The sequence below is a fragment of the Mastomys coucha genome, unplaced genomic scaffold, assembly GCF_008632895.1.
Source record: "Mastomys coucha isolate ucsf_1 unplaced genomic scaffold, UCSF_Mcou_1 pScaffold18, whole genome shotgun sequence".
In the NCBI taxonomy this organism is placed as follows: domain Eukaryota; kingdom Metazoa; phylum Chordata; class Mammalia; order Rodentia; family Muridae; genus Mastomys; species Mastomys coucha.
In genome coordinates, this window is record NW_022196900.1 from 59,744,904 (window position 1) to 59,771,420 (window position 26,517).

At 37.9% G+C, this 26,517-nt stretch overlaps 1 long non-coding RNA gene across 2 annotated transcripts in view; it reads right to left on the reverse strand.

Moving 5' to 3' along the window:
- Positions 1-1,558: 1,558 nt before the first annotated feature.
- The window catches only part of LOC116096293, a 29,969-nt gene continuing 5,010 nt past the window's right edge, over positions 1,559-26,517 (reverse strand). The window contains exons 2-4 of one of the 2 annotated variants that reach the window (XR_004120941.1): positions 14,254-14,341; positions 3,795-3,879; positions 1,559-1,619 (exon numbers count right to left, since the gene is read on the reverse strand). This is a non-coding gene — a long non-coding RNA (uncharacterized LOC116096293). The remainder of the gene's footprint in view (positions 1,620-3,794; positions 3,880-14,253; positions 14,342-26,517) is intronic. The other variant, XR_004120940.1, reaches the window with a different exon arrangement.

Sequence of the window (26,517 nt, forward strand, 5' to 3'; positions counted from 1 at the left end):
AAATACATCTGCATTTTTATATCTGGTCTGTTTCCTTATTTCCTTTGCTTGTTTTTAACTCAGTGTAGATTTTCTTCACCTATATAACAACAATGTTCAGGTAGCTCACATTACCATATCTTTCTTTACCCTCACTGCATGCCTTTAATCACTGTATTGCTTAATGTTTGATTTGTTCTTGTGGGCATTCCAAATAGACAAGCATGGACTTGTAATGACCAACACACTATTTTATATTGAGGATATACGCATTTGTATTTCACCACCAGAGATGATATTAAACACTGATTATTTTATGCTGCTGTTTATTAAAATGTTTACTCTAAAATATGTCCTGAATATTGGTGTTGTAGGAGCATTTGGAGATCTTCATATTATTTCTAATGATTGAAATTTCTTAGAAAGAGGAATCACAAAGTTTCAGTTTGGCGAAAGGTCAGTCCAAGTGTTCCTTCTGTAGATCTGTGGAGTTTTCTGTGTTGTGGTATTGTTGTGGATCCAGAGATGGCTTCAGGATGCCGGTGTCACATTTTACCAGTTGGCTTTGGAAAGATTCAAGCCCTGAAATGATTAGGCCCAGCTTGGCTCATAGAAAGTCACTGTCTCAGAAAGAAAACAGACACAAAGTGTATGAGTGATACAAACACTTTGGTTTCAAAGAAGTCAACATTCCACTGGAAGGGAGAGACCTTGCTAATATACACACAAGACATCGCAAGATGTCACTCCAGAAGAGGCCAGCTCCAAAACAAGGTCAGTGAAAATGGTTCTGAGTGACCAATGGAAGCAGCTCCTCCAGAAATACAAAGAAGAAAAGGGCAGTGGTGGCACACACCTTTAATCCCAGCCCTTGGGAGGCAGAGGCAGGTGGATTTCTGAGTTCAAGGCCAGCCTGGTCTACAGAGTGAGTTCCAGGACAGCCAGAGCTACACAGAGAAACCCTGTCTTGAAAAAACAAAAACAAAAACAGACAAAAACAAACAAACAAACAAACTGAGAGTAAGCCAAACGTGGAGTGTTCAAAGTGGGTCTCTACAGGCCCACTGTGCACAGCTTTCTTGTCACAGACCAGAGGGGTGTGAAAGCTGAGCCAGCAAAGGCTTTTCCTTCTACCAGGCAGATTACAAGATCAAAGGCCAAAGAACATATGGAGCAGGCTAAGACTGGTAGCAGGAATGTCCCTCAAGCAACCCAATTTGGCCAAAGACAAATTTCTTGGGGGGCCTAGGGGGGGGACATGAGACTGAGAGAAAAAAGTTGTGCAGCCCATGGTTTCCACGGCAGGGAAAGTGACTGAATCAGCGGCGATTCAGAGGGCCAAGCAGATGGCCCAACAGTGTCTTCTACTACAAGAAAGCCAGTCACAAGAGCCACTAAATGAGAACGGATCAGAAAGAATGGGACCAGGTAGAGGGAGACCTGCCAAAAAAAGCAGAAGGCAAGCTGGACCAGGTCATTCCTTCCAAAGCTGAGCGTGAAGAAAAGCGTTTGGATTCGCAGACCAGTGTGACAAATGAAATGGATCTAGGCAGAGTCTTCCAAGAAGTGGAAAGCTTGCCTGAGACAGTGCCTGCAGTTCTTCTCTGGAGGTGGCCTCATTGTCTTCTCAAGTCTATGACCTTGAAGAGAACACCAGGAGGGCTTTTAATTTAAACATAACTGCAAACATTCTTTTCTTCACATTGCTAATTCTCTGATACATTCTTATTTGAAAACATGCACTGGTATTCACTTCTATTTGGTCTGTTTATATTGCATTACACAGTGTTTTAATTTTCCCTGTTTGTGGAGACATATTTTAATGATGATATTATAAAAACCCTGTAGGATATTTAAAATATTAAACATGAAATAAGGTTTCACATCTACAAGAGAAAAAGAAAGAGGAATCACAATTCTTATTTTTGTCTTACTTCAATTAAATGATACTTTAAGTATAATTTTAAAAATAGACTCATAGGGCTAGGGATACAGCCCAGTGATACAGCACTAGGCTAACGTTCATGATGCTCTAGGCACAAGCCCAAGGATTACAAAAGAAACCAGATTTGGGCATTGTTTTGTTAGTGACTAAAGGAGAAAAAAGAATCTTGATAATTTCATAGCCTGGCAGTATAATCTGCCTGTGGATGGCAAGCTTTGGTCTTTTAAAAGCAAAGTGATATATTTATAATAGAGTGGAACAATTGGAAATTGGACTGAAGTTGTATTATCTTCTGCCTTGATATTTCCAAGTGAACTTGGCAAAACTCATGCATTTGGTCTCTAAAGATCATATGCTATTACATCCAACTTAAATTCCAACCATGTTGGTAAAAGAGATGCAGCCATTTTTCCTGACATAATTTATTACTATACCCCAAGTTGTCCCCACAAAAGATCTTCCCATCCAGCAATGAATACACATTCAAGGAAAAGGAGTACTGTTATGAAAGTTGGAAGGGCATGTTCATCTTTGCTGTTTAACACAGAGAGAAACACAAGAAGACTGTCAGGGCCATCTCCATCAGTTTCAAGAACAGCTCTTGTTAGTGTTGCAACCATCAGACTCCATAATGCAACCACATCCCAACACAGTGAGGTCCATGTATGGTTCTACCTCACACTTGAAGGCCTGGCTCTGCTCTTTATTCTTCATTACTCTTTGTGTCTCTCTAGACTTCCCTCAACCCTGAGCTCCTTGGTCCCCTGGTTCCTAATCACCAACATATGCATGTTCCTAGCACCAGCATACCACATAATCTGTTAACTGAGCACTAGGCACTCACTGGACAAGAGCTCTGCCTCTATATGCCTTCAAGAATGCTTAACTACTTTAGTGTTCCTTTCAGAGTCAGCTACCAAGAGACCCAGGAGCTTGTCAGCAATGTAAATCATCAAACCCTTCCTAACTCAAGCACTAAATCTATATTTCTAAGGGCAGAACCCAGTAATTTGTGTTTTAAGAATCTTCCATGTGCCGAGTGGTGGTGGCACACACCTGAATCCCAGCACTCAGGAGGCAGAGGCAGGTGGGTCTCTATGAGTTCAAGTAGTCTACACAGTAAGTTTCAGGACAGCTAGGGCTACACAGAGAAATCCTATCTTGAAAAAAATAACAAAACAAACAAACAAAAAAAATCTTCCATGTGATTCTAACAGACACTGAAAATCAAAATCTATATAGAATTGGAAGGAATGTGTTGGAGATGTGTGGCCTTTTTATCTTTAGTAATATAATGGCAAACAAGCTCTTACTACTCTTCAAGAAAACTTAGTCACTCAAAATCACAGGACCAAGGCTGAGCCATTTGAGAATCAGTTGCTCTTTTCTGAAGCTCAGGGCAATAGAGCTCAGTTGGTAAAGCTCTTGCCTAGAATTTAGGAAGTTAGGGGTAAGATCACCAATAACCCTCCCACAAATTATATTTTTCTGTAGTGTTCACTTGGATAGAAAATGAATAATGAGCCAGTGAGATGGCTCAGATATCATGGCTCTTATCCTAAAAGCTTAGTAGCCTGAATCAATGTGAAGGTGGAAGGAAGAAATGGCCTCAACAAAGTCGTTTTTACCATCTCATGTGTGCCATGGCATGTGCATCCACATACAGTAATAAAAACAAATAAATGCAGCACTGGCTAAAGGTCAATGACTGAGGCCAGCCTGAAAACCCCAAGAGGCTCTGCATCTTCCGCACTTCTTGCAGTTAGGCAAGAAAGAGGAAGGGAGGGAGGGATGGAGAGAGAGACAGAAGGAGGGAGGGACAGAAGGAGGGAGAAAAGGAGAAGGAGGGAGGGAGGAAGGGAATGCTGACCTTCTTGGATGTGTTTCTCTTCATAAGATCAAGCTCAAAGAAGCTATTTTCTTAGTACAGTTTTTTTGAACTTCTAAACTGATGGCTGAAAAATAAATGAAAAAAATTTTCCTTTATGCTACACAAAAAGTCTCTAAACACAGGGAATCTTGTCGGTAGGGTAAGGCCAGCCCCAATCCACATCAGTCCAGAATCCGCCCTGAGAACCCTTCCTGTGACAGTTGAAGGAAGTGGTCATTCTTGCTTCATGCATCAGCTGCACTCCATCAGTCTGTGCAGGGATGGTTCTCCAGGGAGCTGCAGGGCCTAATGCTTAGGAGGACAGCAAGAGGGATCCAGAATGGCGTTGGGATGAAGTTCGTACTCTTGATTTATAGGGTTAGCTTTTTTTTCAGCCCATGGCTCGAGTGCTAAAGAGGAAATTCCAGATCAGAGAAGGAAAAGGAGTGAGGGAGGACACACAAGGGGTTCTGCAGCCCAAGTCAGAGCTGCACCTGAAGTTTGTTACCATAAATGCCAAGAGGGCTGGGTCGCTGAAACCTCAGGAGAGTGGACCTCACAAACTACCAAAGCATTCAAGGTGAAGGAAGTCCTCTGGGAAGTCAGTATGGGAAGGTTTAAAAACGTGGAGATGCAAAGACAGGCAGACCGCTGACAGATTTGTGACTAGTTGAGTTCTAATGACAAAAGAGTTGCTTGTTAAAAGTAGCATGACACTGGGTGAGAAGGCCAAGGAAGACCCAAGACCTAAGACCCAGGCCTAAGTGACTATATGAATGAATGTCCTCATCTGCTACAGAGAAAAACACTGCCTGAAAATCAGATAGGACATTGCCTAGACCTTTTTAAAAGACAGTCACATGATGTGTAAAAATAAAAACTCAGGGAATGTTTCATGGGAAGAGAATGGGCCTATGTGTCGGTTTTCATGAACCCGCACACTTGACTGTAAACTTAGACATTAAAAGAAGTAGCTACACAAAGTCATAGATCAGTGCTTTAATTCTCCAGGCCTTGGGGGCAAAATGGAACTCATGCCAACAACAGGTATCTCTGTGTCTGTCGGCAGAGGTGAGGGTGTTGTGGCTTCCCTGTGTGGGGTAGCTAAAGAACACCTGATTCATGGTACAGAAGAAAACAAGAGTCCTAACTAAGACACGATCATCCATCCACCCTTAACACGGACACGTTGCCTATTAGTTCACGACTGTTGTCAGTGTAAGCTCTGAGGCCCATCCTGACTATATAACCTGAATCAATTTCTACCTGTTTGGAGGCAATGAAGTTCACATAGTCATGAGAAGGGCTCCAGAATGTAATATTAATCACTCTTAAAGCAATGTGCTAAATAGCGGGTGTCATGACACTGTCAAACATATGTCATTGCACTTTGCTCACGATCATCCCCTATAAAATTCCTTTGTTGACTCTCCTACCCTTCCCCACCAAAATGGCTCCCCTTCTGATTTTAGTCATATGATAGTTGATAGACAATAGATGATGGATGGGTAGATAAATGACAGATAGATAGATGGATACACGTATGCATACTTATGAGAAGTATGTAGTATTTGTTATCCTTTACATTTTCCATTCATGTCCTCCATCTATGCCTTCTATCTTAATGTCATCAATATGTCACATAATCATATATTTAAATCTAAATTTTACATATAAAAGAAAGCTTGATATTTTCCTTTCTGGGTCTTTATTTCACTTAATATGATCATAAATCCGTTTCCTGCAAAGGAAACAATTTCACTTTTTAATGGGTAAATAAAACCCAATGGTATACATATACTACATTCTCAGTATACATTCCCAGATGGGCATTTGGTCTGGTTCCATGTTTTAGGAATTATGAGCTGTGGAGCAATCATCATGGCTGTGCAAACATCTCTGTGGTGTGCTGATGTATACTCCTTTGGAGATACAACTAGGAGTGCCATATAGCTGGAACATAGGGTCGCTCCATCTGTAGTTCTATGAGGAACCTCTGTTTCAGCAGTAGAGGCACTAGTCTGCATTCACACCAGCAGTGTTCTTCTTTCTCAAATTCTCAGCAGCATTTATTTTATCAACAATAGCCATTCTCACTAAGGTGAGGTGGAATCTCAGAGTAGTTTCCATCTCCATTTTCCTGATGACCAATGAAGCTGAACATTTTATCATACATATATTGGCCATTTCTATTTTCTCTTATTTTCTTCTATTTCTTCTTTGAACCATATAATTTATTTTCACTTATTGATTGAGGTATTGGCCTTTTATATTTAATTAATATTTAATACAGTTAAGATACTCATCTTTTATCAGATGCATATAATTAATAAAGTTTTTCTCCCATTATGCAGGATCTCTCTTCCCTATGAATATTTCCTATGTTGTGCAAAAGCTTTGTAATTTCATGAAATCCCATATCAATTCTTATAATTTCCTGAGCTGTCTGAATTCTTCCAGAAAGTTCTTACCTATGGTTATATTCTTTTAACTTTTGAGATTATAATTTCATCATTTTCCCCTTCACTTTCCTTCCTCCGAACCCTTCCATACACCCACCTTGCTCTGTTTCTAATTCATGACCTTTTTGGTTAATTGGTGTTTTACACACACACACACACACACACACACACACACACACACAAACAAACATACCCACACACCTATATTCCTAAGTACATAAATACAACCTGTTCAATATGTATCATGGTAATTGTTTGACTGACCATTTATTTAGTATTGAATAGTCCCTAGAGGAGATTATTTCTCCCACTCACACCATTCCTTAGTTGTCTGTAGTTCTTGCGTAGGTTGAGACTTCTTAGGCTTTCCTTTATTCACTTTGGCATGTCTATTGTCCTTGTTCACCTCGTACGCAGGCGATCACATTGGTAAGATTTTAATGGGTGTAATATCTGACATTCCTAGGTTATACAATCTCACAACAAACTCTCTGATCCTCTAGCTCTTAAATCTTTCACCCTCTGAGTTTCTATAAGTTGTATGTGTGGGAGTTATTTTGTAGACTGGGGTGAACTGCACAACTCTTCATTTTAATTGGTTGTGGTTTTCTGTAGTAGTTAGTCTGTTTCAAAGAGATGTTTCTTTGATGTGGGGTCAAGATGACACTTCTCTGTGAGTGGAATAACTGGAATGTTGGTAGGGATTGTGCTGATTTAGTATAGTGGCAGTTCTAGGTTCTTCTCCAAGATCCATGGCTTCTGTGTCCTGAGTAGTTGGCTAGATATGATTTCCCTCTCATTGAGCAGATCTTTGGTTCAGTTAGAGAGTTTTTGGTTACTACCAGGCTATGCATGGCACTACTGCACCCTTAGGGCTTTGGTGCCATGCTGATTGTAGTCCAGGATCATGGCTGTTATAGAAGAGGGTAAGACTGCTGGTTGTTTCCTCCCTTTGGAAAGCTTGCACAGTGCTTTCTGGTGCCATGAAAGCTGCTCATCAGGATGAAAGCTTTTGAGTCCAGCTCTGGGTTCTGTTTCTGAAGTGCATGCAGTCTTCAGCAATAGAGACTTACCTTCTACCTGGCGTGGGGAACAGGCTACCAAAGAAAACCAGCCATGGCCTAATGTGTCTTAGGAATCTTTTGGACAACAATTGAAATATAGGCTTCTCAATCTCCATGGTGGGGAGTTTGTTAGAAAATTTGAGAATCAAGGGTACTAACTCTTGTTTAAAGGTGGACAGAATTTATCTGTGAATCTATCTGGTCCTGGGCTTTTGCTTACTGGAAGGTTCTGTAACCACTCCAACTTCATTGCAAGTTACAGATATATTAAGTTATGTCTTGATTTAATTTTTGATCAGCTAGAGTTGTGTGGGAGATTTTATCCATTTCTTCCAGATTTTTCATATTTTTGGAATATAAGCATTAAAAGTACTTCCTGTTAAATTTATCTATTTCACTTGAATCTATAGTTATGCCCCCTTTCACCTACTTTTATTAATTTAGACCTCTTTCTTTTGGTTAAGAGCCATTCAGTCTTGTCTATTTTTTCAAAACATTAAATATTTCCCTAATTAATTCAAAACATTAAAAAATTCCCCAATTCTCTTTTAGTGTATATTTCACTAAATTCTCTATCCTGATCCTTTTTTTTCTATCTACTGCTTTTAGGCCTCCCTTTCCTTATTTTCCTAACACCTCAAGAGACATGATTACGATATTTGAAATGACCCTGTTTTTATTTTTTTTAACATAAATACTCATGCCTATACACTTTTCCCCTAGAATTACCTTCACTATATCCTAAATATTTTGATAAGTTGTACTTTTGATTTCATTTGATTCTAGGGTGCTTTTTAAAAATATATCCCCTAATTGAAATAACACCCTGTATCCTATCTGACAATCATGAATTTGAGGTGAATTTGAGGTGAATAGTAGCAACATAAATGGCATACAAACTCATGGAAACTAAAAAACTCACTACTGGCTAAACAAGGACAACAAAAATGTATCAAGACAGAAATTAAGAAGGAAATGAAAACCTTTTTCAAGCAAAATGAAAATACAAATACCCAAGCCAATGGAACGCAATGAAGGTGTTTCTAACAAGGAAGTTCATAGCACTAAATGCCTATATAAAAAAATTAGAGAGATCTCATATTAGCAACTTAATGGAACTCCTGAAAGCTCTAGAACAAAAAACAAATAATATACAAAAAGAATAAATAGCAAAAAATTAATCAAACTCAGGGCTGAAATAAATTTTGAAAATTAATAAATCAATAAAACTAAGAATTGGAGCTTTGAGAAAATCAATAAGATTTATAAACCTTTAGACGAATGAACTAAAAACACAGAGAGAAGATCCAAGTTAATAAAATCAGAGATTAAAAGGAAGACATCAGGCAAAGAGGAACTCTGGAGAATTATAAGGACAGACTATAAAAATCTGTTTCCCACCAAACTGTAAAACCTAAAAGAAATGGATTAATTTCTTGATAACAACCTACCAAAGTTAAATCAGGAAGGTGAGCAATTTAAGCAGACCCATAATCCCTAGTAAAACAGAACCAGTCACTAAAATCTCTCAACCGGAATTAAAAAAAAAAAAAAAGTCAGGGCCAAATGGATGCAACACACATTCCTAATAAACCTTTGAAGAAGAATTAACACCAGTACTGACCAAATTTTTCTGTAAAACAAAAACTGAAGAAACATTTTCTAATACTTTTTACATGGCAATAATTAATCTGATACCCAAACTACACATGGGTCCAAAAGAGACAGAGAATTACAGAAACTTTTTATATGGAAAATTTATGTAGATGCAAAAATTCCTACTAAAATACTTGCAAACTGAATCCAAGAACACATCAAAAAGATCGACTATGACCAAGTAGGCTTCATCCAGGAGATGCAGAGGTTGTTCAATATACATAAGTCAGTAAATGTAATCTATCACATAAAGGGACTGACAAAATGAAAATCATATGATAGCCTCATTAAAAATCCAACACCCTTTCATAATGAAATAAGAGATATGGAACACAAAGGACACATTTCAACATAATAAAGATGATTTAGAGCAAGCCTACAACTAGCGTCAACTTAAATGGAGAGAAACACAGTGTTTCCAGTAAAAACAGAAACAAGACAAGGTTTTTCACTCTCTCCATACCTATTCAATATAATACTTAAGTCTTAGCTAGAGCAATAAGACAACTGAAGGAGATGAAGGGGAGTCAGATAGGAAAGGAAGAAGCCAATGTATCTTATTTGCTGATGAAATTAATATATATATATGTATATAATTTATACACCTAAACATAAAAACAGGGAACTTCTACAGCTGATGAACACTTTCAGCAAAGTAGCAGGACACAAAATTAACACACAATCAGTAGTCTTCTTATATACAAATGACAGTCTGAGAAATAAATCAGGGAAACAAAATACTTCTCAAAATAGCATCCAAAAAATAAAGTATCTTGGAATAACTCTAAGCAAGCAAGTGAAAGCCTTATATAATAAAAAGTTTAAGACTCCAAAGAAAGAAATTGAAGAAGACATGATCAGAAGATAAAAAGCTCTCCAATGCTCATGGATTCATAGGATTAACATAATGAAAATGGCCATCCTATCAAAAGCAATCTATAGAGTCAACACAATACCAATCAAAATTCTAATAGAATTTTCTTCCCCAGACTTGAAAGAAAAAAGTTCAGTTTCATACGGAAAGACAAAAAACTCCTGGATAACTAAAACAATCCTGAATAATAAAAGAACCACCATTCCTGATTTCAAATTATACTATAGAGCTAGAGTAATAAAACGAGCATGTAATTTTCATTAAAACAGACACATTTATCAGTAGAATCAAATTGAAGGCCCACACATAAGTCTACGCATCTATGAACACCTGATGGTTTTTTTACAAGAAAGCCAAAAATAAATATTGATTTAAAAAAAAAAAGGAAAAAAAAAAAAAACACCATCTTCAACAAATGGTATTGGTCAAACTGGATGGCTGCATGTAGAAGAATCCAAATACATCTATATTTATCACCCTGCAAAAACTCAACTCCAAATGAATCAAGGAACTCAACATAAAACTAGATACACTGAATCCAATAGGAGAGAAATTTGGAAATAGTCTTGAATTCTGACACAGGAAAGACTTTCTGATAAGGACACTGGACACAAGAGTTAAGAACAACAAATAATAAATAGGCTTTAGAAAACAGAAAACCATTTTTTATGGCAAAGAATTCTTTTATTCAGAGAAAGCAGCAGGCTACAGAATGGGAAAATATTTTTACCATCTACAAGTCTCATAGAGGGCTCATATGTAAAATATATAAAGACCCTTTAAAAACTGGAAGTCAAGACAAATAGCCTGATTTTAAAATGGGGTACAGATATAAACAAAGTATTCTCAAAAGAGGAAACACAAAAAGCTCTTAAAAAATATTCAACATCCTTAGTCATCCGAGAAATGCAAATCAAAACTACTTTGAGATTTGATCCTATTAGACCAGTCCTAATGGCCAAGATCAATAAAACAAAGGACAGCTATGCTGGCAAGGATGTGAAGTAAGGAGAATACTCAGCCAGGGCTGGTGAGAGTGTAAACTTATAAGATGACTGTGGAAATCAGTGTGGTTGATTCCTTAGGAAGATGGGCAAAGATTCACCTCAAAATCCAGCCATTCCATTCTACATTTTACTACCGACATACTTGCTCATCCATGTTCATTGCTGCTCTACTCTTAATAGCTAGAAATTGGACCCAGCCTATATGTCTACTAATGGATGAATAGATAGTAAAAATATGCTATATTTACATAATAGAATATTATTTGGATGTTGAAAAATGAAATTTGCAGGTAAATGTATAGAACTAGAACTAATCATCTCAGGTAACCCATCTCCAAAGGACAAATATTCTTATATGTGGATATTCTTATATGTGGATGTTTAAGCCTTCAATAGACATGCTATAATTCATGTAACTATAGAAGATATGGGTCTATAGGTATATAGTTAGGTATGGATTAAGGAACTAGTGTGGAGGAGAGGATCTCCTGAGAAAGGAGAAATAGAATATGTAGTTATGGAGACAGAGGAGAAGCTGGAGCAGATGTATAAAAAGGGAAGGTGGTAGAAGAGGGTGGGGACAAGGAAATACAAAGAGAAACAAATACAAAAGAAATACAAAGGGCCATTTGAGGGCTCATATGGAAACCTACTGTAGTAGAAGCTTCTTAAAATATACACGTATATGCAAGAAAACCAAATAATGGGGGAGATAATGCCCAACTAGGCATTTTTTTTGCCGCCAACTACAACCTCTAGTGCCAGAAATGGATTACATCTTATTGAGTTGTTGTCCAAAGGGGCTCCATGTAACCTCCCCTAATACAACCTAGGCTATCATCAAAGCTCTTGGTTACTCTCCATAAATGGATGGTAAGGCCCTATTGCTGAAGATATCTCATAAATATCACTTTGAACACAGAGAAGTCAAGATGGTGCCTACTTAGAGCCTTCATCCCTACTGACTAGTGTTCATAGTACTGAAAGGTACTCTGAATACTACCAGAGGAGAAAGGCAAACACCAACCCAGCTACAACACCTGTGATCTATAATGGTGATCTGCCTTCATGTCATGCTGGGGCAATAGTGGCACCAATGTGAGAGTAACAAACTACTCTCTGATTGGATTTAAGGCCAATTCTACAAGGTGCTCGGGTGGCCAAAAGCCTGGGCCTGGATAGGTCATGGGCCCAAGGAAAAAACAAATACCTATTGTTCTGTTAAAGAAAATAAAATATCTCCTGGTGACATACTCATAGATGAGTATCTTACTCAGTCATCATCAGAGAAGCTTCTCCTTCTAGTAGATAGGAACCAACACAGAAACCTGCAACTGAACAATGAACATACACAGAGTGAAAGAAGTTGAACACTCAGTCCTAAATGGGATGCCTTCATCAAACCACTCCCTCAGGCAGCTATGCAGAAGAGGAGGCGATTATACAAGATGACGAAAGCAGTGTCTTTCAGGCCCAATGGGACAGATGTACATACAAACTCATGGAGACTGTGGCATGCACAGGGCCTATGTAGGCTCAAGTCAGAGGATGTCCCAGCACCAAAAGGGAGGAAGTGGACTTGAACCCCATTCCTAACCAAGAAGCCATCTCCAACTGTCATGCACTTGCAAAGAAAAAATTAGTTTTCCCCAATGGAGTCTCTCTGAGTTTATTAATCACACTTAAGAGTAAGCCCTAGGCCCAGCAGTAGATGAGCGGAGAACACAAAAACTCGGTGATATTTTTGTAGACTTTTGGTCTCATATTGCTCTGTTTAGGAATATATATATATATATATATATATATATATATATATATATATATATATTTGGTCTTACTGGTCTTTTACTTGTACAACATTGTTTCTGATTTTGTGTTTTTAAGGGTTTTAGTTTTGTGTGTGTTTCTTGTGTTTTTCTTTTTCTTTTTAAATTCTGATTTGCTCCCTTTGTTTGATGTTTGTTTTCTAAATGGAGAGAGAAGTAAAGGACTTGGAATTGGGTAGGTGGGGAGCAGGGAAGGATCTGGGAGGGGTTGAAGAGGGAAAACCGTGATCAGAGTATATTGTATGTCAAAATGCCAATAAAAATATTTTAGAATAAGTAATTTAAAAGGAGAGAACTTCAACGTACTAGACAACCTATAACTCAGTCAGGAAAGCCTAGTGGTCAGTGGCATGTATTGGATACCCCCGTGCTATAGCAATCTTGGCTCAGTTTGGTTATTATCATCACAATCACCTAAAAATTACAACCCATCAAGACCACTGTAGAATGCATCATCTAAGGTGCCTGAGAATAAGTTCTTAGATGTGACATGGAATGCCATTTCCAGGCTTCCCTTTTCTTAATGAAAGAACAGAAGCCCACATTTTCAACTACAACAGCACAGGAGCTGCTGGCTGGCCCTGAGTAATGAAGGCACCCTATTCCCTTATCTAAGGAATGGTCTAAGTACAGCATCATGAGTAAAGGATTCTGGGCTGAGAGTATAGCTGAGTGGTAAGGTGAACTTGGGGACCTGGCTCCAAACTTGGAGACCAATGCCACCAAAGAAGAACAAAAGCCACGTTATCTCTCTGTCACTCATTCACAGACATGTTAACGTCAGTTCGTTACCGAACAATTGTTTCTTTGCCTGAACCTGTAATTGCTTTATACAGTCTTTAAAATGAGCCAAATCATGGCAATTGTAGAGAAAAGGCCTGGCATAATAAAATTCAGTCTATACAATTTTATAGCATTTTTATAATAGCAATCTTTCAAAACATTGAGTGAGAATGTATCTGTATACGTACATGTAGATATAGACATAATTATATATATGAACAAAGAAGTATCTGGCATGTGGTACTTACTCAAAAATAGTAATAATACAATTCCTCATGTTTTACACAATTTTTATAAAGGGATGCATTACCCTCAAGTAAAGTTAATAGAGCTCAAAATATTCTATTTATTCATGCTTGTGTTATAATGTAGAACACCCAGCACTGACACTGGAGAGGTGGGGGTGGGCTTTACCCATCAATAGTTTCCATCATCTCCCTTCTAACTAGTCCTCACAAGCACACCATAAGTAAAAACAGCTTTGAGAAGCATCCCTAAGTCATTTCCAAGCCATATGCTATCCCCTACCCTTGCAAAGCTGACTGCCACCTCAAAGCCTCACCAATGTTAACTCTCTGGAACTACCCCTGGAAAGGTAGATTAAAGTGACATGCATGAGGGAAGCCTGGAATAATTGTACCTTTTAAATGCCCATCCACAACTGCACTCAGACATTATAAATGCCGTGTCTCTCAACAGATGGTGTTTTCCGGTGGGGAAATGAAAGGAGACCCAGTTCTTCTAAAACACTTCAGCACATGTAGTGTTCCTGGCGGGCCCTGCATACCTTCATCACAGACACCTCCAGCATCTTCCCCGAACATGATTCTGAGCATGACTTTCATAACTTTCATTGTGGGGGTTTGTGTGCCAGCCTGTCATAGGAAACAAATTGGGTGCTTTTTAATAGCCAAGTTCCAAAACAAGTGAACAGCTTTTATCGAGTTATTACACAATTCCCACTAAAAAGAGAGAAAAAGAAGAAAAGTACTTTGGTGCTGAAGAAGCTACCGTGACAAACCAAGCCTGTTTGCAAGGGACTCTTCCAGGTTAGCACTGCCAAGTCTTTTATCAAAGGCACACCAGGGCTGTTGGTCACACTTAGCAAAGCAAAGATGGGAAAATAAAAGCAAGTGTGTACTGGCTCTAAGTAACTCTAAATAAAAATTAGTGGTCTTGCCCATCTCAGGTGCCTCTCAGGGAGATATCAAATTATCTTGTTAAATAATTCTGAAATCCGGGGGCTCCAACTTTAAAAAGAGCATCTTCAGCTGAGGCTTTTATTAGTGAAAATAAATTTTTTAAATGAGAAATTTCAGGAATTCAAGCCACTGAGCTTGTCTGCCCACCTCTTTCTTCCTGTTTGATCTTTGAAGATTAGCATTCAGTACTTTTCGTGACATTTATATTGAGGAAGGAATATAAGATTATTAAAAGCAGAGAAACTCAATATTGGGAATGCACATCAAAAGGTCTTCAAGACAAAGAAGAGATCATGTGATTTGAAGCCCGTGACTAGAAGCATGTGTGCTGTGTGCTGCCCTGAATTTTCTGGTTAACAGCGTAACATACGTCAAAACATGATTTAAAACACTTCTCGCAGCTGAGCTGACACTTGGCGAGCGTCCACCTCCTTTTGCTCTTGAGGATGGGGGTTCAAATCCAAACGAGGTTAGCACTTTGTACTGGGACATATTCCTGGTGGATGAGGAAAACAGTCTTTTCGTTGAAGTAAAATGAAAACATCTGTTCAGGTCCCGAGGGAAAGAATTATTTTTAAAAAGAAGGGGTGGGGGATGGGATGCCTGGTCTCAAAGCTGGAGGCAGCTTCAGTAACATTGCATGCGTCAAACAATTACACTGTCTGTTGCCTGGCTCACCAAGGATGATGAGAATTTGTATGTGAGCTGCAGCTGATCTTGAATTTTAAAGATTGCTCATCCATATTTATCTCCTTCCTTGTCTAAGGCCAAGTGGGAATAGCTACTCACTGGTTTCAAGTTCCTTTTGCAGTTAAAGCATCATAAACACGGGTCAATAACTGGCCAGTTTTCCATGGTATGGTATGTCCTGGTCAGCAGCTGTGTCCTCTGGATAGAAGCTGTATGTTTTTGGTATTGATACAATATGAAATAAAGTTGAACATCCTTAATACAAATATCTAAAATATGAAAGGCTTCAAAATCTGAAAATTTCTGATTTACTAGTGGGTCAGCTTCAGATCTTGGTGCATTTTGGACTTCAGACTTGGGAGCTAGAATTGCTTTCCCAGCAGAGGACATATAAATGTTTTCATATAAAAGTGAGAAAAACTTGCAAACAGTTCTAGTCCTAAGAATTTCAGATGAAGTAAACTCAAAACTGCATGATACCTTATCATCTTAACATAGTATCCATTGATCACAACAGTTCCATCAACCTTGATCCAGGCATGACCAGATGTCATTATCTGCTCAGGGTCTTATAGGGTGTCAACTGCCATGATCTGGAATTCAAGCCCCCTTCTAAACTCATGGAAGTGTGGTAGAATTCCATGTCTTGAAGTTGGTGGACAGTTACTCTGACAGAACTCTTGTTGCTGCTCCCAGTTGCTCCTTGAGATTCTTAGATGCTGCCCACACCATCACCCAGCCTCTTCCATTTTCAATGCTAGCAACAGGGAATCTACCATGCATGGATTCCCCTGCATCTTCTGGACCACAGATATCTGGAAGGCCCTACTCCCGTTAGGACTGACTTGAGTCTTTTATGCTCACACCACAAAATTTCTCCTCTCAAAGGCAAGTGTCCCCTTTAACTTAACCGCAGAACAAAGCCCATCATGTTTATAACCCTTAAGATACCACAAGGATAATGTGTGTGTGTGTGTGTGTGTGTGTGTGTGTGTGTGTCTATGCCTGTCATAAAAGTAAAATACAAACCTTACCTTTCAAACATGGAGGCCCATTTTTAGGAGGATAAGATGAAAGTATGAATCTGAGAAGACCCTACTTAAATCTCCTTTCCACCCAAAGGGATGAAAAGACTGAAGTATAACACATAATGAACTCTTTCCCATTGGCCAAGCATGTTGAGCAATATATATGATAATATATATGTATGTATATATTATCCATACATACCCATAGATCCCATTCAATACCCAGATTTCCTATATTCTCCTCCAGGGTCTAGCCTGGTGAGTACCCAATACCACTCAATTCTCATTTTTCCACAATCCATTATATTTATCCTTGGTCCCAGTGCAACAGCTTAGTCTGACCTTCCCTGCCTTCATTGCAGGGGAACTCTAGGCTTGGTCAAGATCTTCTATGACTATCTGCCAAACCACAGGACTCTCAGTCTATCTACCCTCACACCTCCATCTAAGGTAGAACAGGAAGCACAAGAAGTACACCAGGCCAGTCAGTTCCTCTGTCCATCTGACTTCATTCCACCCAAGCCACTTCCAACCTACAGACCTAACACACCTTCTCTTTTCCCACATAATAGGTTTCATCCATAACAAACTCAGAACTAACAAAGGAAGTCCACATACCCAGATCTCATTGTAAGAATACCAAACAACATGAAATACCAAGCCAGCATCTTCTCTCCAAATCCTACCAGCCCTGTAGAAATGCTTGCCAATGGTAATTACCTAGATGAATTCCAGGATATAGAATTTAAAAGAATCATAATCCTCGTCAAATAATTCAAGGAGTTTAAAGAAAACAGAAAGCAGCAGCTAAATGGAATCAAGGAGGAAGAGCTTAAGGAGAATAACTGCCTGAGTGATGCCCAGGAAAACACAAGCATGAGACTGATGGTAATGACAAAACCAATCCAACACTTGAGAATGCAATTCAATTAGGAGATGAAAACACTGAAGAAGATCCAAACTGAACTGAACAAGGAATTTAAAAAGCCAATATCCCATCTAGAAAATTCAAAGGAAAGTCTTATGAGTAGAATGAATCACAAGGATGTCAGAGGATCAAGTCTCAAGGATAAACTAGAGGGTCTAGACCAGTATTTCTCAACCTCTTTGGGGGAGTCGAATGACCCTCTCACAGGAGTCACCTAAGGCTGTCGGAAAACACATATTTTCAATATTTTCTCAGGGTTAGGAACTGAGACACCAGTCCTCTATCCATCTCCAGACAGGTTTACTCACATGCAGACACTCCCATATATGAGTACCTGGCATGACAATATCATCCCAGCAACCTATCTCATATGGCTGAAAGAAATGCAGGCGTATGCGACAGTGTGGATGCCATAATGTACTTATGCAGACCAGTCACACATGTGTAGAAAAGAGCTACTGTGTTGAAAGTAGCAGTACTGGAGGTCAAAACAGCACAACATGAATTATAATTTCTGGGAAAATGTAAAATCAGGCACTGTAAAATCATCAACTACTGTAGTGAGTGTGTTTGTGTGTGTGTGTGTGTGTGTGTGTGTGTGCGTGCGTGTGCACATGCATGTGTGTGTGTGTATACCAACCATCCTAACTTAATCTGGATGCTGCTCTTTGGTCTTTTTATATTTATCTGTGGCTGGTGCCAATACTGCCCCTCATGTGATAGTAACAAGTATGTTAAAAATAAACATATCGTAGGAAACTTTAATGAACAATATTGACTGAACTCTGCCATGTATCATCTGTTCTATTATTAAGGCTATTGTAATATATTATTTTCATTAGAAAAACATCCCATGACGATAGATCACGTAGAGAAAAATGTTAAGAAAAATATAGTGATTTTTTTACAGTATGGTTTTACCTCAATAATTACAGCAAGAGTTGAGAAACTGCAACGTGTTCTTTGTTGTGAAGTTCTATCAGCCAAATATAAACAAACTTAAAACTCATTTTGATCACAAGCATCCAAGCTTTACCAGCAAGGACAGCAACTGTGTTAGAAGTAAAGCTGATGGATTCAAGAAAGCCAGGCTTGACACCAGAGGCCAGTACCACAAACAAAATGTAGAAGCCATTTTTAGTGGCGCTCAATCACCAGAGCTATGAGACCTCGTATAATTGCTGAGGATTTGTTATTGGCAGAAGCCAAAAGTATTGTCTAAGTTATGATCAGAGGTGAATTTGTTACACAATTGGGTTTAGTTGTCTTATCTACCTGCACTTATCTAGCCTTATCTACCAGTGGACATTGTCCACAGAAGAATACATGACATGTCTGCTGATATTCTTGATCAAGTAATCCAGGAAATGAAATGTATTCCACTTCCAATATTTAGTATCTAGCTCAATGAATCTGCAGACATTGCAAGCTGTTCATGCTTACTGGCTTACATGTGGTGTATTAGATAGCAACTTTAAAGATGAGTTTCTTTTTTGCAAACGTCTTGAGACAGCAACTGCTGCACATGATGTATTTGATGCAGTTGGTTCATTTCTGAAAGAGTGCAATATCTCTTAGGAAAAGGTTTGTGGTATTTATACACAATGTTCAGCTATGCTATGATGGCCATCTGGATTTCAACATCTGGTTGAGTCATCGAAAGTCATCAGAACTTACTGTATGAATCATCATCAAATATTAGCACTGAAGACGCTGACACAAGAGTTACAAGAAGTACTGAAAAGTATCAGAAGTTCTGTGATTTTGTAAAGGCAAGTACTTTAAACGGTTAACTCTTTTCAAAACTGTGCAATTAGTTGGATTTGGCCAACAAGCATTTATTATTTCACAGTGAAGTAAGATTGTTCTTGAGAGGAAAAGTTTCAAAACATGTTTTTGAAGTTTATGATGAACTCAAAACACCTTTTAATCAATAAGCAAAATCATAGGTTAAAAGCACTTTTCAGTGATACGGTAGTTTGTATATGCTCAGCCCAGGGAGTGGCACTATTAGAAAGTGAGGCCCTGTTGGAGTAGATGTGTCACTGTGGGCATGGGCTTTAAGACCCTCATCCTAGCTGCCTGAAAGCCAATATTCTGCTAGCAGCCTTCAGATGATATTGGCATATGCCTGCCTTGATGATAATGGATTGAACCTCTGAACCTGTAAGCCAGCCCAATTAAATGTTGTTCTTATAAGAGTTGCATTGGCCATGGTATCTGTTAACAGCAGTAAAACCCTAACTAAGACAAGTGATAAAAGTAAATTGCAGAAAATAGCTTACTTGTTGACACCTTTGCCATTTTGAATGAGTTAAATTTACCACTGCAATGACCAAATGTAACATGCTTCTTTTTATCTGAAAATGATCCAATCATTCCAAATGAAGCTTCAGCTTTGCCAAAAAAAAAAGGGGGGAGGTGGTAAATTTTACCTGTTGCCTACCTTATCTGCGATCTTTGAGGAACATGACCTTAAGCCAGACAAAAGGATTACAGTAATAATGTCTGTGTTCTTTCACAGAAATTACCATGCAGACAAAATTTTATCAAATTTTCCAAGTCTACCTGATATCCCATTCGCACTTTCCAGAAACCCATTCATAGTCAAAGCTGAAGATGTTCCCAAGACAGTGCAAGAGGAGTCTGCTGGGCTTACTAACAGTGATACACAAGAGCTGATTTCTCCACAATGCTAGTTACATAATTCTGGGTCAAGAGTTTGCATTCAGACCCTGCTCTGTCCAACTCTGTGTTGGGCCTCCTCCTTCCATTTCCAACAGCATATCTCTGTGAAACAGGCTTTTCAGCTATTAGTTATCAAATCTAAATACAGAAGTAAACATGTCGTAGAAGGTGATTTTTGTTGTGCTCTTTCAAAGGCTGCCCAGAGAATTTCTGATCTAGTGAAAAGGAGCAATCTCATCTTTCCCAGTAATGTTGACTTTTTATACATAATGTTCCAAAATGTAGCAATGTAATTTATTGTTGTTATATTGACACTGTTACCCATGCTACACCATGCTGCAAGACAAAGTTTCATTTACTTATAATTAGAAACAAATATTACAATACAAAATTGCATGTTGTTTTTAGAATCAATCACTATGCTTTAATTATGTTCAATTTGTATCAATGAAAAAACATCCTGTACATTAGATTTTACATTTATTATTCATGACAATAGAAAAATAACAGTTATGAAGTAACAACAAAAATAATGTTATGCTTGGGGTTCACAACATGAAGAACTGTATTAAAGGGTCAGGAAGTTTGAGGTATAGGAAGGTATAGGAACCATTGCTCTAGACCAAATAATCTAGGAACACGAAAAAAATAAAACAAGAAAAGACCACACAAGAAACATGGGACACCATGGGGGAAAAATACCTTCAAATTATAGGCATAGATAATGGAGAAGAATCCCAAATAAATGGCATAGACCAGATCTTTAACAAGATCATAGAAAAAAAATTCCCCAAACTAAGAAAAGAAATACTCATAAAATACAAGCAGATAGAACACCAAACAAACAAGACCAGAAAGAAATTCTCTATGGCATATTATAGTTAAGACACTAAGTATACATAACAAAGACAGTATATTGAAAGCTACAAGAGAAAAAAAAAAGAAAACAAAAGAACAAATTAAACACAAGTCCCATATAAAGGAAAACCCATCAGAATAACAATTGATTTCTCAATGAAAATATGAAAGTCAGAGGAACCTAGAGCAATTTATTTAAAGTTCTAAAGACTGTAGCAATCAACCCAAAATACTATACCCACCAAAACTATCTGCAATGATTAAAAGAAACAGAATTTGCTTCAATGAAATAAACAGCTTAAAGAAAATTATATTCAACAAATCAAACTAAGGAAAATAAAAGCAGCATTATTTCATGCTGAAGTGTGTGTGGGGAGGGAGAAGTGAGCACAGCAGAGAGACTATGGAAGGAAATACAAAGCCATAATTATTAAAATGCAAATTACCACCAAGAATACAAACAACACACCATGCATTATAGTAATAATTTTAAATATCAATGACCTCAATTCTTTAATCAAAGACATAGACTGACTGGATAGATCAGGAAACCAAATACTGCCAGGCAGTGGTGGTGTGTGCCTTTAATCTGAACGTTTGGGAGTCAGAGCTTGGTGGGTCTCTGAGTTCAAGGCTAGCCTTGAGGGAGTTCCGGGCAACAGGGCTACACAGAAACCCTGTCCCAAAATACAAAACAAAACAAAAAGTCCAAATCCATCTATCTGCTGCCTGTAAGAAACACATCACAGTTTTAAAGGTAGGCACCACCTTATAGTAAAAGGATACAAAAAGCCACTTTAAACAAATGGATCCAGGAAGCAAGCATGTGTCACTCTTCTAATATCTAATAAAACAGGCTTCACTAGAGTGAATCACAGCAGATAAAGAGGGCACTTTAGCCTAACCAAGGGAACAATTAACCAAGGCCACATTGCTTTCCTAAACATATATGCACCAAACTCCGGGAAGCCCAATTTCATAAAAAAAAAAAAAAAAAAAAAAAAAAAAAAAAAATCTACTGCTGGAATTAGAGACACATTAATAGTAAGTGATTTCAAAACCCCACTTTTTCCAATAGACAAATCATCTGGACAAAACAACAACAAGACAGAAATACCAAAATTAATTGACATCCTACATCAAATGTACTTAACAAATACCTACATAGTATTCTATTCAAACACCAAAGACTATTCATTCTACTCAGCAGCAGCAGAATGGGAGCTTTTCTGAAATAAACCACATCCTGGGACACAAAACAAATCTTCACAAATTCAAAAATATTGAAATCACTCCTTATATCCTATCTGTCAATGTAATAACATTTTAAATTGGAAACAAAAAAAAAAAAAAAAAAAAAAAAAAAAAAAAAAAAAACTTCCAGTAAATACATCAACTCATGGAGATTGAACAACTCACTACTAAATAATGAATTTGTCAAAAGGGAAATCAAGAAAATAAAAAATTTCCCAGAACTAAATGAAAATGAAAACATACCACATTATAACAAAACCTCTGGGACACTCTGAAAGCAGTCCTACAAGAGGAATTTATAGCTATAAATGTCTACATGTAAAAATAAAAAAAAAAATTCCAAATAAATGGCTTAATGGTTCAACTAAAAGAATTGGAAAACCGAGAACAAACAAAATCCAAACCCAGTTTGTGGCAATAAAATAAAATAAGATAAAAATAAAAGGAGAAATCAAATAATACAAAGAAAATAATACAAAGAATCAACAAATCTAAGAGCTGGTTCTTTAAGAAGATAAACAAAGTTGAAAGACCTGTGACCCAACAAACCAAACCAAATCAAACCAAACCAAACCAATCAAATCGTCAACAATGACAAAACAGAATCAGAAAAGAACAGGAAAACATTACAACAGACATGAAAGAAAATCAGAATATTATAAGGCAGTATTTTAAAAACTATTCAGCTGGAAAACCTAAAAGAAATTAATGATTTTCAGGAGTCAGCCAAATTGAACTAAGATGTCAACAACCTAAATAGATTTCTAACAAGTGAGATTGAAATAGTAATAAAAAGCATTCTAGTTTTTTGTTTTTTTTTTTTTGTTTTAAATGTCCTAGTACTACCTGAGGACCCACCTATACCACTCCTGAGCATATACCCAGAAGATGCTCCAACATATAATAAGACACATGCTCTACTATGTTCATAGCAGCCTTATTTATAATAGCTAGAAGCTGGAAAGAACCTAGATGGCCTTCAACAGAGGAATGGATACAGAAAATGTCATACATTTATACAACTGAGTACTACTCAGCTATTAAAAATGATGAATTCATGAAATTCTTAGGCAAATTGATAAAATTAGAAAATATCATCCTGAGTGAGGTAACCCAGTTGCAAAAGAACACACATGGTATGCACTCACTGATAAGTAGATATTAGCCCAAAAGTTCCAAATAACCAGGATACAATTCACAGACCACATGAAACTCAATAAGAGGGAAGACCAAAGTGTGGATGCTTCAGTCCTTCTTAGAAGGAGAACAAAATACTCACAGGAGCAAATATGGAGATAAAGTGTAGAACAGAGACTGAAGGAAAAGCCAGAGACTGTTCCACCTGGGGATTCATCCCATATATAGTTATCAAACATAGACACTATTGTGGATGCCAAGAAGTGCATGCTGAAAGGAGCCTGATAGAGCTTTCTCCTGAGATGCCCTGCCAGAGCCTTATAAATAAAGAGGTGGATGTTGTCATCCAACCATTGAACTGAGCATGGGGTCCCCAATAGAGGAGTTAGAGATAGGGACTGAAGGAGTTGAAGGAGTTTGCAACCCCATAAGAAGAACAACAATATCAACCAACCAGACCCCCAGAACTCCCAGGGACTAAGCAAGCCATCAACAAAGGAGTACACATGGCTCCAGCTGCATATGTAGCAGAGGATGCCCTTGTCATGCATCCTCTGCTAAGGAAGAGAGGTCCTTGGTCCTATGAAGACTTGATAGATGCCCCAGTGTAGGGGAATCAAGGGCAGGGAGGTGGGAGTGGGTGGGTGGGTAGAGAAACACCCTCATAGAAGCAGGGGGAGGGAGGATGTGACAGGGTGTCTCTGGGAGGGAAGGAAACCGGGAAAGGGGATAACATTTGAAATGTAAATAAAGAAAATATCTAATACAAATGTCCAAGAGTACATTAATTAACAGCAAAATTTTATGAGACTTTCAAAGATGATTTGTATTCAGTCTTTCTTAAATGAATCAAAAAAAGGAAAAGAAGTAGACAAAAAAGGAAGAGGAGAGGAAAGAAGACAAGAGAAACAAGAAGGGAAAGGAAAGCGAAGGAGCACTCCCAACTCCTTCTATGAAGCCAGTATCACTCTAATACCAAAACCATGTAAAGGCACGAAAAAAAAAATCACAGAGCAGTGTCTGATAAACATAAACTCAAAAATTCTCAATGAAAATGCTAAACAGAATACAGATAGACATCAAAAAGATAAAGCTGTCTTTATCCAAGAAGTGCAAGAAGTAGTTCAAAATACTGAAGTCAATAGATACAATAAACCACATGAATGGATATAAATACAAAAATCACATGACCATTTCAATAAGGCTTCTGCCAGAGGCCTTTGACAAAATCCAGCCTGCTTTTATGATGAAAGTTCTGGAGAATATAGGGCTAGAGGAAGCATACATCAGCACAATAAATGCTATCTACAAAAAAGAAGATATATCTAATATTTTCCTAAATGAAACAAACCTTGAAGTAATCCCACTGATGTGAGAAACAAGACAGTCATATCCACTGTCCTGCACTCCTTTTCAATATTGTACTCAAAGTAGTAGCTAGAGCAAAAAGGCAAGAAGAAAAAATTAAAGAGATACAAACAGGAAACGAAGAAGTCTAACTATTCATATTTGTAGATGCTATGATACTATATATATATATATATATATATATATATATAGTTATCCCCAAAATTCTACCAGAAACCTTTAAAAAAATGAATTTAGCAATGTAGCAGGACTCAGAATCAAGTTGTAGGAATCAATAGCAATTCTATACCCCAGCAGCAAACAAACAGAAAAGGGGATCATGGACACATTCCCATTCATAATAGCCTCAAAGAAAATAAAATATCTAGGAATAAACCCAACCAAGGAAGAGAAGGACTCTACAATGAAGCCTTTAAACGTCTAAAGAAAGAGATAAAGACACTAAAAAATGGGAAGATATTCCATGATCATGAGTTGATAGAATTAACATTGAGAAAATGACTGTTCTACCAAAAGCTCTTTCCAGATTAAATGCAATCTCATACAAAATCCCCTAACTCACTCTTTGCAGATATAGAAAAACTACCCTAAAATTGACATGGAAACACACACATACACACACACACACACACACGGGGGGGGGGGGAGAGAAACTAAAATAATCCTGAGGAAGAAACAAAAACAGAAAACAAATGAAACAAAAAACAAACAAACAAACAAACAAAATAAACCAATGATAGAGGGATTCCCATTCCAGATCTTAAGATATATTACTGAGCCACAGTAATAAAAACAATGTGGTATTGGCAGGAAAACAGACAAAGTAGACTAATGGAACAAAACTGAAGACCCAAACAAACACACATAGCTTCAGCCACAGAATATTTGACAAGGACATCAAAAACATACACCAGAGCAAAGAAAGCTATTCAACAAATGCTGTCAGGAAAACTGAATGTCCACTTGCAAAAGAAATGAAATTAGACCTGGATCTACTGTCTTAAATACAAATTAACTCCAAATCAGATCAAAGCCCTAAGCTTGACATACGGAAATTGCTAGAAGAAAACTTGAGCCTTACCCTGCATGGTAATGGCTTAGGAAAGGATTTCTCAAATAAGACTCCACCTACCCAGTAATTAATGCCAACAACTGACAAGTAGGACTTCATGAAACTAAAAGGCTTCTGCACAGGTAAAGAAACAATCAGTTTAGTAAATAATCCAACAAAATGGGAAAGAATCATTCCCAGCTATATATCTGACAAAGACTTAATATCTAGACTACACAAAGAACTCAAAAAAACAAAGATTTAAGAAACGGGCTAAGAAACATCCAATGGGGGGTAGGAAAAGCTTGAGATTTCATCTTGCCCCATTCAGAATGGCAAAGATCAATGGAACTGCTGACAACAAATGCTGGAGGGGATGTGGGCAAAGAGGGAGGGAACCCTTATTTACTGTTGGGATTACAAACTGGATGCAGCCAGTGCTGAAATCAGGGTAGTGGATTCTTTAAAATAAATCTACCTTGCCCTCCACCTACTCTGCTCCTTAGCCAAGGCCCCAAAACACCCTCCACAGACAATTATTCAGCCATGCTCCATGTTGCTCTCTTCACAGTATCTAGGAATTAGAAACAACCAAAAAGCCCTACAACCAGCAAATGGATAATGAAATGTCATATGTAAACACTCAGATGAAGAGAAAAATAAAATCATGAATGTTCCAGGTATATGGATGGAAGGAGAAAAAAACATATGGAGTAAGGCAACCCAAACCCAGAAAGACAAATGTCACATGTTTTCTCTTATTGGAGGTTCCTCGTGTTAGAATTTCTTACTTGACTCACTATAAAAGGGCTTGCCCCCTCACTCCCTTCCCTCCCTCTCTCTCTCT